This window comes from Lynx canadensis, chromosome X (genome assembly GCF_007474595.2).
Source record: "Lynx canadensis isolate LIC74 chromosome X, mLynCan4.pri.v2, whole genome shotgun sequence".
Lineage (NCBI taxonomy): Eukaryota > Metazoa > Chordata > Mammalia > Carnivora > Felidae > Lynx > Lynx canadensis.
The window spans coordinates 43,835,527-43,852,162 of record NC_044321.2 but is presented as its reverse complement, the minus strand read 5'-3'; the positions used below and the strand labels follow the sequence as shown (position 1 = coordinate 43,852,162).

Sequence of the window (16,636 nt, the reverse complement as noted above, 5' to 3'; positions counted from 1 at the left end):
TTCTTAAAACAAACAAACAAACAAACAAACAAACAAACAAAAACCCTATTTTTGGCAGGACGCCCTTCTCTTCCACAAAGGTATCAGACCTGCCCAGGAGGAAAGATAGCTTCCTTATCAATGACACTGAGCACCCACAGGCCCGGACACCAGGAGACCAGTTCCCCCAGAGGCAAAACAGGTTTCTCAGGGTCACCGAGCTGTTCCACAAATTTCATAGGCTCCTTAGATAAAGATAACAAGGCACATGCAAATGATGTTTGGCATCAATTTGGGAAAAGGAAAACAGCTGCATCCCTTCTTTCAGAGTAAAAGCTTTGAGTACCCCCAGTAAAATCAGCCTGTGTGGAAAGATGCACCGTTAGAGAGCACTGTGGTAGAGTAGCTATGACCAGGGGTTCTGAGCCAAGCACTTTCTCTGAAATTTGATATTGTTAAGAAAACGGCATTTCCTTTTCTTTTTTTCCATCTTCCTTTGGGTTACTTACTTCAAGGCAAGTTAAAAAATTATTGGTTTTGTTCTTTTTCCCAAAGTACAATATTGTATCTCCTAGTAGAGGACACCAATTAGACTCTTAGCTTCTGAAGTTCACTTTAACTTTGATCAAATAGCTTTTTCTACCAGCCTACATCTCAAAGGAAGTATCCTGGATTTGTTGCTTTGGATGAACTTTCTGATGTCTATAATTCTTAAAATCCTCATAAAGGAATCCTACTTGGTTTTTTGTTTCTTAGCTACTATAACAGAAGACCCAATAAAAGCTCTTCGAGGGCCTACCATGTTTCAGGTCTTTTGCTTATCTTGCTGATAATTGTCATACAATTCCTATGACATAAGTACCGTTACTCCAATTTCACAAATGAGGATATTGAAGCCCAGAAAGATAGATACGTTGGCCCTGACACGTGAGTAGAGTGGCAGAGCTGACATTTAGGACTGCAGTCACAATCCATTGACTGCATTGGTCAGCGTATCCTGACATTTAAAAAAAAAATGAAAAAAAAAATTTGTGTTTGTGAAAGTCATCGTTAATTAAAACATTCTCTACTATTGTGATGTTATCACTCTATTTTACTTTTAGAGTTTTGCTCTTGCAAGTAATACTTTTCCTTTACATGAAATACTAAGTTTATAACATTACAGTTGGGGGTGGCAGATATGGAAAGGCGTAGACATGACTAAGTCCTGGGAATTGTTGCTGTAAGCTATATTGTGTGATGAAAAGTATGCTATGTGCTATGTAGAGGCACATGGACAGATGGACCAGATTTCTATTCCCCCAACACATCCCACCTTCTAGAAGGGTTTGCATGGCACCTGACACTCAAAAGCCACACGTATGGTACTAATATAGAAAGCATCTACTGCACTACATCCAGACTGGAAGTGGGTGTTTTTGCTGTCAATGTTTCTGTGTGAAATAGATGAATTCAACAAACCTTCAATGCCTACCATGTTTCATGCAGTGTGCTTCATACAAGATATGCAAAGAAGAAATAAAACATGGTTCCAGCACTTAAGTACATTATAGGATAAAAAACAAAAAGTGGAATGTAATTTGTGAATTAGAAGTCACCACAGGGTACATTTGCAGTGCGGAACAGGAAAAGAGGAAGAGGAGAGAAAGAATTGGACTGAGAAAGAATAAAGGCAATAGGAGCAGGAGTCCGATCAGGGGAACTCAGTCCTTGGGACTGTGAACATGCATGCCTGTAGCTGAAAATTGCAGTCTTTGGGGACTCACAGACTTGATTCCATGTTCCTGAATGTACATAATTTTCACCAAAACAATAATCACATTACCAGTCTTATATTTATTGATTAATTTCTTCAGTTAAATTTCTTGATATGTGTGTTTTTTGTGTATAGATCAGTTTGCATTTGCAAAGCCTAGGGGAATTGCAGAACTTCTCCGACCGAGAGGACGTTTCAGAAACTGAGAGATTATTAGAAAGGCCGACACTGATTATAAGGCCTGGAGGTCATACACTAGTACTAGAAGCTATTGAGCATAGGGAACTGAGATGAAAGTCAGAAAATCCGTATGTCCCACACACTGTGGAAGGCTCTGGGATTAGAGGGATCATTCAAGCTGATCCAGCTGTCTTAGTACAGAAAATCATGCAGGCAGATCTTAACCCCAGGGATCCGTAAAGATTTGTCAACATTGTTTATCAAGGAAGTGTTTTACACACACACACACACACACACACACACACACACCTAACAAATTAGAATTCTGGAACTCAGCTGGGATCACAGAGTGCTGGAGCCAGTCTGTCTGACTCTAAAGCCTCAAAGAATGTCTATGACATCAGACCCTTTTTCATAATAATCTATTTGAAATTAATTCAGAGCCACTACCTGCAATTCCCCTGGCTGTGCATGTCAGTTGTTGCCCCATAAGGGATCCTTGGAACTTAATGTTCTGCCTTATCTGAAGGGCAGGGGCTGAATGGGCAGCTCTAGCGTGCAAGTCCTTCACACTGAGTATGGCACACATCTTGCCAGGAAATGTCCTCGTTGTTACTGTCACACTTCAAGCTGTCTGTTCTTGCCTCTAAATTGCAATTAGTTTTTACTACACAAGAATTAGAATTCTCTGCACTGTGACTCTGGCTGTGCTTATTTTAATTTGCACCTTAGAGCTACATGCAGCTATGGCTGGGTCAGAAATTATTTCTCATTCTCTCCAGGAAGTTGGATGATAGAGAATTACCTTAACCACAACAGATTCAATACACTAATAATTTAAGTGCCTGATACCAGTTTTCTATTGCTGCATAACAAGTTGCCACAACTTTAGCATCTTTTAAATCAACCCATGTGTATTATTTCACAGTTCCTATAGGTCAGACATGTGTGGATCCAGCGAGTTCTCTGCTTAGGGTCACACAAGGCTGAAATCAAGGCGTCAGCTGGGCTGGGATCTTACCTGGAGGCTCTGGAGAGGAAGCTCTTTCCAAGCTCATCCAGGTGGTTGTAGGAATTCAGCTCCTGTGGTGCAGGATGTTGTTGGGGTTGCTCTCAGATTCTAGAGGTTGCCTGTTTCTCCTCATGTGGTTCTCTGCATCTTCAAGCAAGCAATAGTGTGTCAAATCCTTGTGCTTCAGATCTCTCTTGCTTCCCTTCTGCTGCCGGCCACAGAAAAGTGTGTGCCTTTAAGGAGCTCCTGTGATTAGATTAGGCTCTTTTGGATAATCTCTCTCTTTAAGGTCAGTTGTTTAGTAACCTTCATTGTAACTGGAAAATCCCTTTAGCCATGTAACCGAACACAAATATGTACAAAATAACTCGTCTTATTCATGGTACCTGGGATTATGATGGGAAATCTTGGGAGACCATTCTTACAATTCTACCCACCACAACCTTTAATAACCATGAGGAATTACTTATGAAGGCCTTTTTTGTGACCCTGATGATCTGAGTCTTGTGAACATTACTGAGTTACATCATGTCATCATGTAGTTGTACTTCAACAAGTGGCTTGTACCTTCCAAAGTGTAATAATCAGAGTCTTCCAGATGAACTGATTCAATAGGATTACTTATATATTTATACATATACCTATATCTATATCATCTATATCTGTCTATCTGTCGAGAGAGAGAGAGAGAAAGACATTTGTTATAAGAATTTGGCTCACAAGATTATGAGGCTGGGAAGACCCAACACGTTTGTGGGCATGGTGGAGAGCTAGGAGAGCAGGAGTAGTTCCAGTCCAAGTCAAAATTCCTGAGACCCAGAACAGGCAGTGATGTGAGTTGCAGTCCAAAAGCTGCTGGGATCAGGTGTCATGAATTCTGATCTTCAGTTTGAGTCTAGAGGCAGGACAACAAGACCAATGTCCCACTTCAAGCAGTCAGGCAGGAGGGGTTCCCTCCTGCTTGAGGGAAAGTCAGCCTTTTTGTTCCATGTAGGCCTTAAGCTGATTGGATACAGGACACCCACATTAGAGAAGGCAATTTTTTTTTTTTACTTTTTTACTGTTTTACTCAGTATACCTATTCAAATATTACCTTCCCTGCCAGACACACTCAGAATAGTGTTTGACCTAATATCTGGCCACCCTCTGGGTGAGTCATGTTGACATATAATTTTTTTTTAAATTTTTTTCAACGTTTTTTATTTATTTTTGGGACAGAGAGAGACAGAGCATGAACGGGGGAGGGGCAGAGAGAGAGGGAGACACAGAATCGGAAACAGGCTCCAGGCTCCGAGCCATCGGCCCAGAGCCTGACGCGGGGCTCGAACTCACGGACCGCGAGATCGTGACCTGGCTGAAGTCGGACGCTTAACCGACTGCGCCACCCAGGCGCCCCGTTGACATACAAATTTATACATAACATGAAGCCTCTTGACACAGTCCATCGATTAACATTTCTTTTTAAATTTCCTTTGTATCTTAGTTAAATACTCTACTTCCATGTTTCCTAACTATAAAATGCATCTGTTAATGATTTCACATTTAGTTGCATGTTAATTACCTTTAAGGTTATATGTATGAAAGGGAAGATTGATCCACGAGCAGTTTACATTCTTTACTGCAAAGGGGAAATTTGCATCATGTTGCATGCAAATTTAATAATACCGTATATTTAGGACATGTTTACCATATTTGGCAAATCCTTTTTGTAAGCTCCATAGGTGTTTTACCTCATTTGGTCAGCAAAATGCCACGACATATGTGTCATCAGTAGCCCCATTTTCATATGAAGAACCTGAACACAGACATTAAGTAATTTTTTCTGTCATGACAGCTTGTAAGTGACAGGCCCAGGATCGGAATCTATGGCTTCAGTACCGATATTCCTAACTAATTCATGTGACTATGTAATTTGTCATCCAAACTAATTCATAATATTTATCATCTGAGCCAGAATGAGAGTACTTTTATAAATTATACCTGCTCAATAAGCATAAAATAGCAAAGTCCTAGACATACCAGTACATTGCTGACTCGCTTAGTGAATATTCTTTTAGTTGCAAGTATCAGGGAATTCTCATGTAGATTGGCTAAATCAAAAAAGAAATCCATGATCTCATGGCATTTGTATGATATTCATCACTTTTCCACCCTCTGCTAGATTATTCCTGTCAGCATACAAACTGATGTTATTTTCCTCTTAAAAACAAAAGACAACAGGGGCGCCTGGGTGGCGCAGTCGGTTAAGCGTCCGACTTCAGCCAGGTCACGATCTCGCGGTCCGTGAGTTCGAGCCCCGCGTCGGGCTCTGGGCTGATGGCTCAGAGCTTGGAGCCTGTTTCCGATTCTGTGTCTCCCTCTCTCTCTGCCCCTCCCCCGTTCATGCTCTGTCTCTCTCTGTCCCAAAAATAAATAAACGTTGAAAAAAAAAATTAAAAAAAAAAAACAGAAAAAAACGAAAGACAACAAAACCCAAAACTAAACAAACAAAAAACCTTTTTACCTACTCCCTCCACCACCTGCAGGACCTTTTATCCTCCTCTTGATAGCAAACCTCCCAGAGAGAGAGTTTTCTATACTCACTGCTTCCACTTTTCCCATTCTGTCTTAATCACATGCCAATCAGGCTTATACAACTTCTATGGAAAGGAAACTGTGTGGTCAAGGTAGCAATGTCATCAGTATTTCTAAATCAAATGGCTATCCCACAGTCCTCTCCTCAGCTGACTTATCAATAATTTTGGACAGAGTTGATCGCTCACTCCTCCTGGAAGGACCTTCTTTCCTGGTGTACCATTCAGGGCCCTCCAGCGAAACAAAGCCAGCTTGACATATACCCACCTGGGTTCCAGGACAGTACTTCCCTGGTTGTTCTCTGACCTCCTCAATCTGCTTGGCTGGGTCTCCTCCTTTCCTGTGACCTCTTGACATTGACCTGCCTGGGAACTCAATCCTCGATCCCTTTCTCTTCTATGCCTACACTCATTCCCTTGGTGATCTCATCCAGTATTGTGACTTTATATGCCATCGATGCCCTTTTCTCTCTACAATTTACATCTCCAACTTAATTGCCAAAGTCTATATCCAACTGTCCACTTGGCGTGTCTTATAGACCTTTTGGTTTTAACCATGAAAAAACAAATTCTTTTTTCACCCCTCACTTCATCTCCTTTAGCTCTTTCTCATCTCAGTTACCATCAACATTATGCTTCTAGATGCTCACTTAAAGATATTGGGGTCAATTTTAGCATTAAATCTACGCAGAAATCCTGTTGATTCCGTGTTCTAAATAGACTGAGAATGTGAACAAGTTTGCCACCTCCTCTGCTTCCACTTGACTCAAGGCCACTACAGTTTCTTGCCTGGATTATTGTAATAGCATCCTTACTGGTTTATCTTCCTATAACTTTGTCTCTGATGTATAGTCTAATCACACCAACCAGAGGTATCCTTTTATTCCGAGATATTTCAGAATGTAATGAATATCCATGTAAACCAGTGTAGAAATAAATTTTTTTTGCTTTGTTTTTTTTTTTTTTTTCCAATTCAAATTTTTCTTTAAATTCTAGTTAGTTAACATACAGTGCAATATAGGTTTCAGGAGTAGAATTGCAAGTGATTCATCACTTAGTGCTCATCATACCAACAGCCCTCCTTAGTACCCATCAGCCATCTAGCCCATCCCACACCCACCTCCCTTTTAAAATCTAAGTCAGATCCTGCCACTGTTATGCAATTGTTCTCCATCTCACTGAGAGGAGCAAAAATTAAAGTATTTACATGGATTAGAAGTTTGTACATGATTTGACGTTGTGTTACTTGTGTAAAATCCAACTATACTCCCACAGGATCTCTCATGTCTACATTAGCTACAATAGTTACACTTTTACACAAAAGCTTTTTCACTGGCTGTTTTCTTTGCTTGAAATGTCTTTCCTCCATGTATTTAATGGCTCATCCCATCATCTCCTCAAGTCTTTTCACAAATATCACCTTCCAAGGTTGGCTTATCCTGACCGTTTTTTAAAAAAAAATTCCAATTTCTCATCACTCCAGATCTTTCTTAACTTACTCTAATGTTTTTCATAGCTTTATCATTTTCCTACATGTAGTATATCTTAGTTATTTATTTTATTTATTGTTTGTATAATTATCCAAACATATAAGTTCTATGAGGGCAAAGACATTTGTCTCTTTGTCTACAACAGCATTTTTAGGGCCAGTAGTAGTACCTGGAAGTTAGGTATTACTTATTAAATATTCGGTCCATTTGCCAAATAGACTGGAAATCAAAATAAGGTGGGTTCTAGACATGGAGGCCTCTGGCTCATCAAGCTTCAGATTCTTTCCCTCTATTTTCTCTGCCATCCTCAGTGTCCCACCAGACTGGTCCCAAGATGTCTGTAGCAATTTCAGGCCTCATATCTAGGCATGGTGGTATTTAGGCAGAAAAGAAAAATCTCTTCCAGTGTCCCTTTTTTGTGAGACAGAAAGCTGTGACATAATGCTTTCCAGAAGATATACACCCCCATCGTCCCCAGTATATGGGACTGAATTTGGTCACATGGCCAATTCGAAACCAGTGATTATCAAAATATTAGATTTGTTGTGACTGGTTTAGATGAATACAACATCAAATGGATGTAGAGTCACCACAATGTCCCCCTGAAACACATCAGTGCACTGGTGTGATAGGATGTATGTGTGCGTGTGAGTGTTTGTGTACCTGCTTGGGAGATGCATTCTGGTACTCAGTTCTTGCAGAGTGAAAAGAAACAAATTAGTGTAATTTAGGATCCAGAAGATGGGGGAAGAGTAGACATCTTGCATGAAAACTCTCTCTGTCAAGGCATGAAGCTAACATCATCCAGTATGTGCATCTCACACTGAGTAATACTTTAACAAGGAGGCCAGAAATAATCCCAGTCACTTGGTAGAGACAATTTTTACACAGTGCTTAGATAGGCATTAAAAGTATTTCTTTTCAGGGGCGCCTGTGTCACTCAGTCGGTTAATAGTCCCACTTCAGCTCAGGTCATGATCTCATGGCTCATGAGTTCGAGCCCTGTGTCGGGCTCTGTGCTGACAGCTAAGAGCCTGGATCCTGCTTCAGATTCTGTCTCTCTCTGTCTCTCTCTGTCTCTCTCTCTCTCTGCCCCCCTCCCACTCGCACTCTGACTCTCTCTCTCTCTCTCTCAAAAATAATAAATAAACATTTTTAAAAATTTTTTAAAAAAGCATTTCCTTTCATGGATGACCAACCACTCCTCCTGACTGACACATTCTTCATGTAGCCATATAAATACCTTTATTCAGTTTTTGGTGTTTCTCTGAGCTGGGACCTTCCTAATCTATTTTTTAAATTTTTGGTTTCAATTTTGAAATACCATATACATACATACAAAAAAGTGCATAGAATATATATTCAGATATCGATGATGAGCAATATAAAGTGAAAACCTATGTAATCACCACCCAAACCAATAAAATCATATATTATTATACCCCCAGAGTGCATGATGCTCCCCTCCCTCACTACAGCTTTTTAACTCCTGAGCGAGATATCTACCACCCTGACAAATGTTCAGTATCTCTTCCTTGCTGCTTATTGTAGCTTCACCATCTTTATAAACAATGCTAAAATATCTAGTTGAGTTCTTTTCAGCTTTATGGCATCACATCTCTGCTTTGAGTTTTTACTGTACAGTTAGCAAACCACCCTTTTTAAGCTTGTTTTTAGAGACCCCTTAAATGTTTAAAGGCACTCCCTCTTCCCAGGTTAGAGAGAAATCCTCTTCCCAGGTAGGTACTTGGGGACCTACTATGTGCTTAGAAGCAAACTAGATGCCAGGGTAAACATGAGGCCAACTGGTATTCTTTACCTTAAGTGATAAGATAGTCTGTTTGGAAGGTGGTGGTTAATTGATAGTGTACATTGTTAGGACTGAAGACAGCTCAGGATAGTAGTAAGAGCATGCGTATTGTGCTGAGATAGCCTATGTGCCACTTCTTACTGGCTTTGTGTCTGGGGCAAGTCTCTACCTCTCTGAACCTGTGTATTTAATCCTTAAAGAAACAGAGATATTTAAAACCTGCTCCCAGGGTTGTCAAGTATGGTACTTTGTAGGCTGCCAATAAATGGTAGATCCTGTTACTGTAATACATTGTACTAGTCAGAAGGAAGGGTCAAAAATAATTCAGCTCTCCCGGAACAATGTGGAAGGCATATATACAAGTCTAGTGAGTTTAGTACATACTAGATGTTAATGTGAAGATTTCTTGACCCCCAAGAACACACTTAGGCAGCTAAGTGGAGTGGTAAGAGGCTAGGCATTAAGATCAGAAGTGCTGGGATTAATAATTCCAATCGTGATGAAAGCTACCTTTTACTGAGCTCTAAATGCCCCAGGAGCCCATAGAGTCTGACTGCTGGTGGGCACCTCAGTGACATGGTTAGATCTGAGTACTTGGAACCAGAAATGTTAGGTTAATGATGTACTTTTCAGACTTTTTTTTTTTTAAATCAAAAACAGTAGAGAGATTTAATTTTTATTGAGTATTCCCTAGGTCCAAAATACTGCTCAAAACATATTGTATGTATCATTTTATGTAATTGCAATTGGTCAATGATTATCCCTATTTACAGGCCAAAGACTTTGAATCAGAGATCAAGTAACATTTCTGTGATCATAGAGTTAATAAATGAAGGAGCCAGGCGTTTATTTATCCCATCGGTATTCAGAACCCACATACTTTTTGTGGGGGAGATACATTTTAGTTTGAAATAATTACAAACTTACAAAACATTGAAATAATAGGCCAGGAAACTCCTGTTTTTACTTGGCCCAAATACCTCAATTGTTAATATTTTGCATATTTTTTATCTTTCACTATCTTTCTCACTCCCTGTCTTTCACTCTCTTTTTCCCCCTCCTCTTTTTCTTCTCCTTGCACACACTACACAAAGATACACATACATACAAATTTTTCTAATCTCTTTGACAGTAAGCTACAGATACATTAAATATTTAGTATTCTAAATACTTTAGAACAAGGACATCCTTTTGCATAAACACACTACAATTATGAAAATCAACACATGAACATTGGTTATATATCTGTATTATACATCTCATTATAGACCTTATTCAAATATGACCAATTATCTCAATAATGCTATTTGTAGAAAATTTTATAAATTTTATAGTTTGTCCATTCTTCTCTCCAGTCTACTATCATGCATTTTATTTCATTGTTATTACACTTTATTCTTATTCCCTCTGGAATAAGTCCTCAAACTTACTGTCTCGCACAACCATAACAATTTTGAGAAGTATGAACCATTTACTAGAGTGCCCCTCAACTTGGGTTTACCTGATTCTATGCTTATGGTTAGATTCCACGTATGCATTTCTGCCAGGAATACCACAAAGTGATACTATATCCTTCTCAGTGCATTATATAAGTTGGCACCTGATATCCATTTATTCTGTAATTGGCGATATTAAATTTGATCTCTTGGTTAAGGTAGTATTCATCAGATTACTCTAATGTAAAGTTAATATTTTCCCATTGTTCACTTAAATATTTTGTGTGGAGATACTTGAAGGCTATGGTAATATTGTGTTCTATGACCCACTGACGATTCTTGACTGAATCCATTAATATATGATGGTGTAAAAAGTGTGTGTTTCCAACTCCAGTATTTCCCCCCCCCCATTTTACTGGTGAGGATTCTTCTGCAACGAAGAGCTGTTCTCTCTCCCTCATTTATTAATTATTCATGTCTTCATATGTTTCAGTATTGGTTCATGGATATATATTTTATTCAGTGTATAATAACCCATTACAATCATGATTTATTTTGATGCTCGAATTTCCCCAGGTTTGGCCAGTGAAAGCCCCTTGATTCCTGCTCCTGTGTCTTCTTGATATGTGTCTATTTTTCTTTGAAACCGTTTTTGGTGCAGCGAGATGTTCCTGCCTCTTTTTGTACTTCTGCTGTGCCAGCCCTGGAATCAGCCATTTTTCCGAGGAGACCAGGTTTCTTTTAGTATAGAATGGTATTTAGAATTGAGCCTGCACTTTGAACCACCATTTTCTACTGGAACTATAACTTGACAATTCCCTACATTTACCTTAACTTCAGTTACCCAATATGTAGAATTGGCATAAAAAATAGGAATTTCTTAATGGGTATGTGGCAAGGTTTAGACATAGTAAAGAAAGCATTTAGTACTGTGCTTGGCACATGGGTAATGTTTCATTTATTTATTACGTTATTTTTAAGTTTATTTATTTATTTTGAGAGAGAGAGACAGACAGACAGAGACAGAGCATGAGCAGGGGAGGGGAAGAGAGAGATGGAGAGAGAGAGAGAGAGAGAGAGAGAGAGAGAATCCCAAGCAGGCTCCGCACCATCAGCACAGAGCCCGATGTGGGGCTGAAACTTATGAACTGTGGGATCATGACCGGAGCGAACCAAAGAGTCGGATGCTCATCTGACTGAGCCACCCAGGAGCCCCACATGGGTAATGTTTTAAAATGGGACATGTTGAGCATCACAATGAATAATAATAATAATGGATTATAAACCAATGAATAAAATAGGAATCTATAAGTATATTTGAAAACAAGCGGTAGCTGATATTATCATTATTTTTTTAATTATTATTATCAAATACTCTGGATGTTGATAAGATCCACCTCTGGCAAAAAACCTCAGGATTCCAGTATTTGTCTTGTGAAATCCAGGCCAGATCAAGCATTGCAGAGCCTGCAAGAATAGAAACATGAAGAATGATTCCAGAAGGATGCCTCAGGACTTGATGACTGAGGCTTCAGTATTAGAGACAAACAGCATGAAATGAAGAACACCAACCACTCCTAGAGCCTGATACTAGAACCCAGTACTTTCCTTGTCATGGTCCTAACAGCACCGTGTTATAAGCAGACAGGTATTTGTCTGCCCGTTCATTCACCTGTGGCTTCATAGAAGTAACTTGTTTATGACTTATCCTTGACCCCTAAATCAGTGCCTATCAGTATAGGAGACATCCAAGAAGTGTGTGCTGAATAAATGAATAAATGAATGAATGAATGAATGAATGAATGTGTTGAGCAGTTTCTAATAGCTCGTCACGATAACTAACAAGAGGAGGAGATAAAGGCTGACCTATTCCATAGTGGTCTGAGTCTAGAAGCCTGAAGCCTTAGTTGTATTGCCTCTTTGGATGATAGGCGTTCCCAGAAAGATAACCCTCCCCAGTTTCCATGTTTCCCAGAGTTGAAGTGGAAGCCCCATATGCACCAGACTGTGTATCCTAGACTGGTTCAAGGGACAGATAATTAATTCATTAAATATTTATGGATGATCATTTACTATAGGTCTTTCAGGGTTTGGGGGTACAGCTGAGAGCACAATAGTCAGATCCCCTGCTTTCATCAGTATTTGGTTCTAGGGGGAGAGACAATGAACAAAGGGACTCATAAAATTTAGAATGGTGGAGAAATTAAAGCTTGATTAACAAATAGAGAATCATCCAGCATGTGTGTGTACAGAAGAAAGAGTGAATGTGGAGGTGAGAACTTGCTGGTTTCAGGGAACTTGGAGTAGTTTGTAATGGCTGGAAGTAGAGTAGGATACAGGCTGAGGGTTCAGGCAGGAAATTAGAAAGTAGAATCCACAAGAAAATGTCACCTAACTTCTCTGGGCCTAGTGGTTTTGACAAGAAAAGAGGGTTTTAAACATCTGAGAAAATGTGTGACAAATGTGTAAAGCTCCAATCTAAAATCATTAATGTTCTTTTCTGTTTTTAAACAATAATGACAATAATTATAGCTGGTAGTTTTGAGTATTGCTATTTGTTAGGCACTGTGCTAGTTGTTTTACATATTTATTTATTCCTCTATGAGGAACATTAGTGGGGATTGTCATACTTTACAATGTTGGATAGCAGTAGATGGCAGGTATTAGGATTAAATCCTGTCTAATTTCAAAGAGCTTGTTCTTTTGTTTGAACATTCGTTTTTCTATTTTCTTTATATATATATATTTTTTTTTCTTTTAAGTTTATTTAATTTGAGAAAGACAGAGACAGCACATGCCAGTGAGGGGCAGCGAGAGAGGGAGAGAGATACCCAAGCAGGCTCCATGATGTCAGCTTAGAACCTGATGTGGGGCTTGAACTTATGAAACGTGAGATCTCGACCTGAGCTGAAACCGAGAATTGGACGCTCAACCAACTGAGCCACCCAGGCACCCTTTTCTATTTTCTAAAAGTGGCACTCAGACAAGAGGTGGAAACAAAGAACAATTGAGTGGTACACAAAATGGCTATTAGGAAGATCAAATGACACAGCATTTACAGAATGCTTAGTAAAAGGGAAATCAGTTACATGTATTATTTATATTTTATTCTTTTTTTTATATATGAAGTTTATTGTCAAATTGGTTTCCATACAACACCCAGTGCTCATCCCAAAAGGTGCCCTCCTCAATACCCATCACCCACCCTCCCCTCCCTCCCACCCCCCATCAACCCTCAGTTTGTTCTCAGTTTTTTTTTTCCTATACCCAAATTTTTATTTATTTATTTATTTATTTTTATATATATGAAATTTATTGACAAATTGGTTTCCATACAACACCCAGTGCTCATCCCAAAAGGTGCCCTCCTCAATACCCATCACCCACCCTCCCCTCCCTCCCACCCCCCATCAACCCTCAGTTTGTTCTCAGTTTTTAACAGTCTCTTATGCTTTGGCTCTCTCCCACTCTAACGTCCTTTTTTTTTTTTTCCTTCCCCTCCCCCATGGGTTATGACCCAGCAATAGCACTGCTAGGAATTTACCCAAGGGATACAGGAGTACTGATGCATAGGGGCACTTGTACCCCAATGTTCATATATTTTATTCTTAATTTTAAACTTTTATAATTTTTTATTTCACGGAGTTAAATTTTTTATCCCTCATGATTTTATTTATAATAATTTCTATTAAGCCTAGAGAAGTTGAATTATGCTTAATGAAATATATATTTTGGGACAAAAATTTAAATGTCTAAGATGGTGGTATTTACAGAACGTTATAGGATGAAGACCTCGGATGATGTCATGTGCCATTCCCATTAATAAAAAGAAGTTCTTCCTGAACCCATCTTCCTCAATGTGGAAACCCTTGAGAGGTGCTGATTGTGCACTAGTGAGAATACCAGGTATAAATGGACATGTGTGTTTGTGATGGTGGTTTTAGTATATGAACATGAATTCTTAGATTCTCCTCCCTTCTAAAGGTAGAAAAGGTGGAGCTTAATCCCCTCCCTCTTGACTGTGAGATGGACTTAGTGACTTGCTTCTAAGAAATAAAATGAAGTGGAAGTGATGGTGTGCAACTTTAGGGATTGAGTCCTTCCTCACTTGGATCTGAAGGAAGCTGAGGGAAGCCAACTGCCATGTCATGAGGATACCCACCAGCCCTGTGGAGAGGCTCACCTGGTACGGAACTGAGGCCTCCTGCCAACAGCCCTGTGAGGCAGTCATGTTGTACGTGGACCATCCAGCCCCACTCAAGTCCTCAGATGACCACCGGTCTGACTGACTTCTTGAAAGAAACCTCATGAGGCACACTGAGCCAGAACTGCCAGCTGAGCCATTCCTAGATATTTGATCTGCAGAAACTGTGTAAGATAGTAAATGCTCAAAAGATAATAAGCTTCTACATTTTGGGGGTAATCTTCTACACAGCATAGATAACTACTATACTGTGTGTTCATGGATGAATAAGAGAACAGTGTGAAGTACCCTTTCTAGACTTGATACTATTCACCTGGTGAAAGTCTATTATCTTGACTCAAGAGCTATGGCCACATTGCAGTAAGTTGCTATTGATAAAATCATTTCTGTCTTCCTGCCAGTTGCTGCTTTTTATGTCACAAGCATGTCAGGGCCTGTCCTACCGCTTAGCATAATTGCCTAGAATGTCTGTGATGAAGTTTGAGTTCAGTTTCAGTGAGATAGTTAGTAAGAGAAGGCTGTTAGTCTGGCTGTGGAGAAGCCCCAAAGAGTGATGTCTGCACAATACACTGTCTGGGTTTTGATTGGTTCTTTGTCCTAAAGAGTCAGAAACTATTTTATCAAAACATTTAGAACTCATAGACAATTGGCAGACTTGGGGGCCACACTATACAAACCATATTCATATTAGACTAATGTATAAATAAGAAAGCTTCTCTAAATTTACTATGTGCAGAGTACAATTCTGGTGCTCTCATCCAGAGTTCCTCCTTTCTCTGAATGATAGCTTGGAGGCCATATTAGCAAATCAGAAGGTGGTTCAGTTAAGCTTGCAACTGAACCAAAAGTGGTGAGTCTTGGGGCGCCTGGGTGGCGCAGTCGGTTAAGCGTCCGACTTCAGCCAGGTCACGATCTCGCGGTCCGCGAGTTCGAGCCCCGCGTCGGGCTCTGGGATGATGGCTCAGAGCCTGGAGCCTGTTTCCGATTCTGTGTCTCCCTCTCTCTCTGCCCCTCCCCTGTTCATGCTCTGTCTCTCTCTGTCCCGAAAATAAATAAACGTTGAAAAAAAAATTAAAAAAAAAAAGTGGTGAGTCTTGAGGTACTGTAAGTCTTGATAGATAAACTGATACTACCTTGCCACATGTTGACTTAAGTAGTTTAACTCTCTGGGGGTATCTTATAACCAAGTCTTTAGGAGGTATCTCACTGTTGTCCTCACACATTACTGGTGTTGACCTTCCTTTCATAGTCTTCTTTAGGTCGTGGTAGGTTGGCAAGGTTATCTTCAGGAAATCCAGCTGTGGTATCTGGGGCTGTGGTTGCTCAGTCTGCACCCCATGAAGGCAATCTGCACCACAGATCACTGTATTCTCAAGGATGACCTCAAATGTATTCAGGTTGCAACAAGTCCCAATGATGCAACCACTTCTCAATATTACCTTTCTGCCCACACTGGCTTTTGATTCAATAACATTATTATCTTCCATTTTCATGGCTTGGGAATAACAGCCAATTTCAAACACATTATTAGTGCCAATGATCATAGATATTTTAGTTCCAGATCTTCAGCATTAGGGGTGATATTATCAGGTTGAGCATTTATGATAAGCACCTACCTGTTCTTCTATTAGGTAACCCTCACCAATAACTATTAGCCTGGCTTCTGCAATAATTTGTGCTTTAGAGTGGATCACTGTCTTAGGTCCTATAGTTACATCACCCACATTTCACTTTCTACACACACAACTGCTCCAAGAGCAAACTTCACAGTCTTTTCAGCCTTCTCCACCATAGTCTGGCCCCTGTCTTTTATGGAATTAGTTTCTGAACATATTTACCATAGCATATAATGCATGTTTTGTATTTTCAGTAGTGATATAAAATTTCCTTTACATTGAGTTTGACTAAAAGATGATAGATAGAATATAAATGAAAGTATTAAGAAATACTAATATGGATTTGAGTATATCTTTTAAGTCCTAAATTTATATCATATGAATGATTGAGGTGTTGGGAAAACACTGTTCTAAGTCAGGCTTTATAATGAGAGCTTTACTAGATAGCAGGTGGTGCTGCTAAAAAATTTTTTAGTTAATGAGATTATCCCAGAAAGCCTCACAGTACCCTACAAGTTTGCTTGAGAAGATATACCTACAAAAATATCATCCACTATATTAAGTCCTATTGCAAGTGCAC

At 39.6% G+C, this 16,636-nt stretch overlaps 1 pseudogene; it reads right to left on the bottom strand.

Annotated features, from left to right (window-relative positions):
• Window positions 1-83: 83 nt before the first annotated feature.
• On the bottom strand, window positions 84-16,232 carry LOC115506769 (annotated as a pseudogene).
• Between the last annotated feature and the right edge of the window lie 404 nt (window positions 16,233-16,636).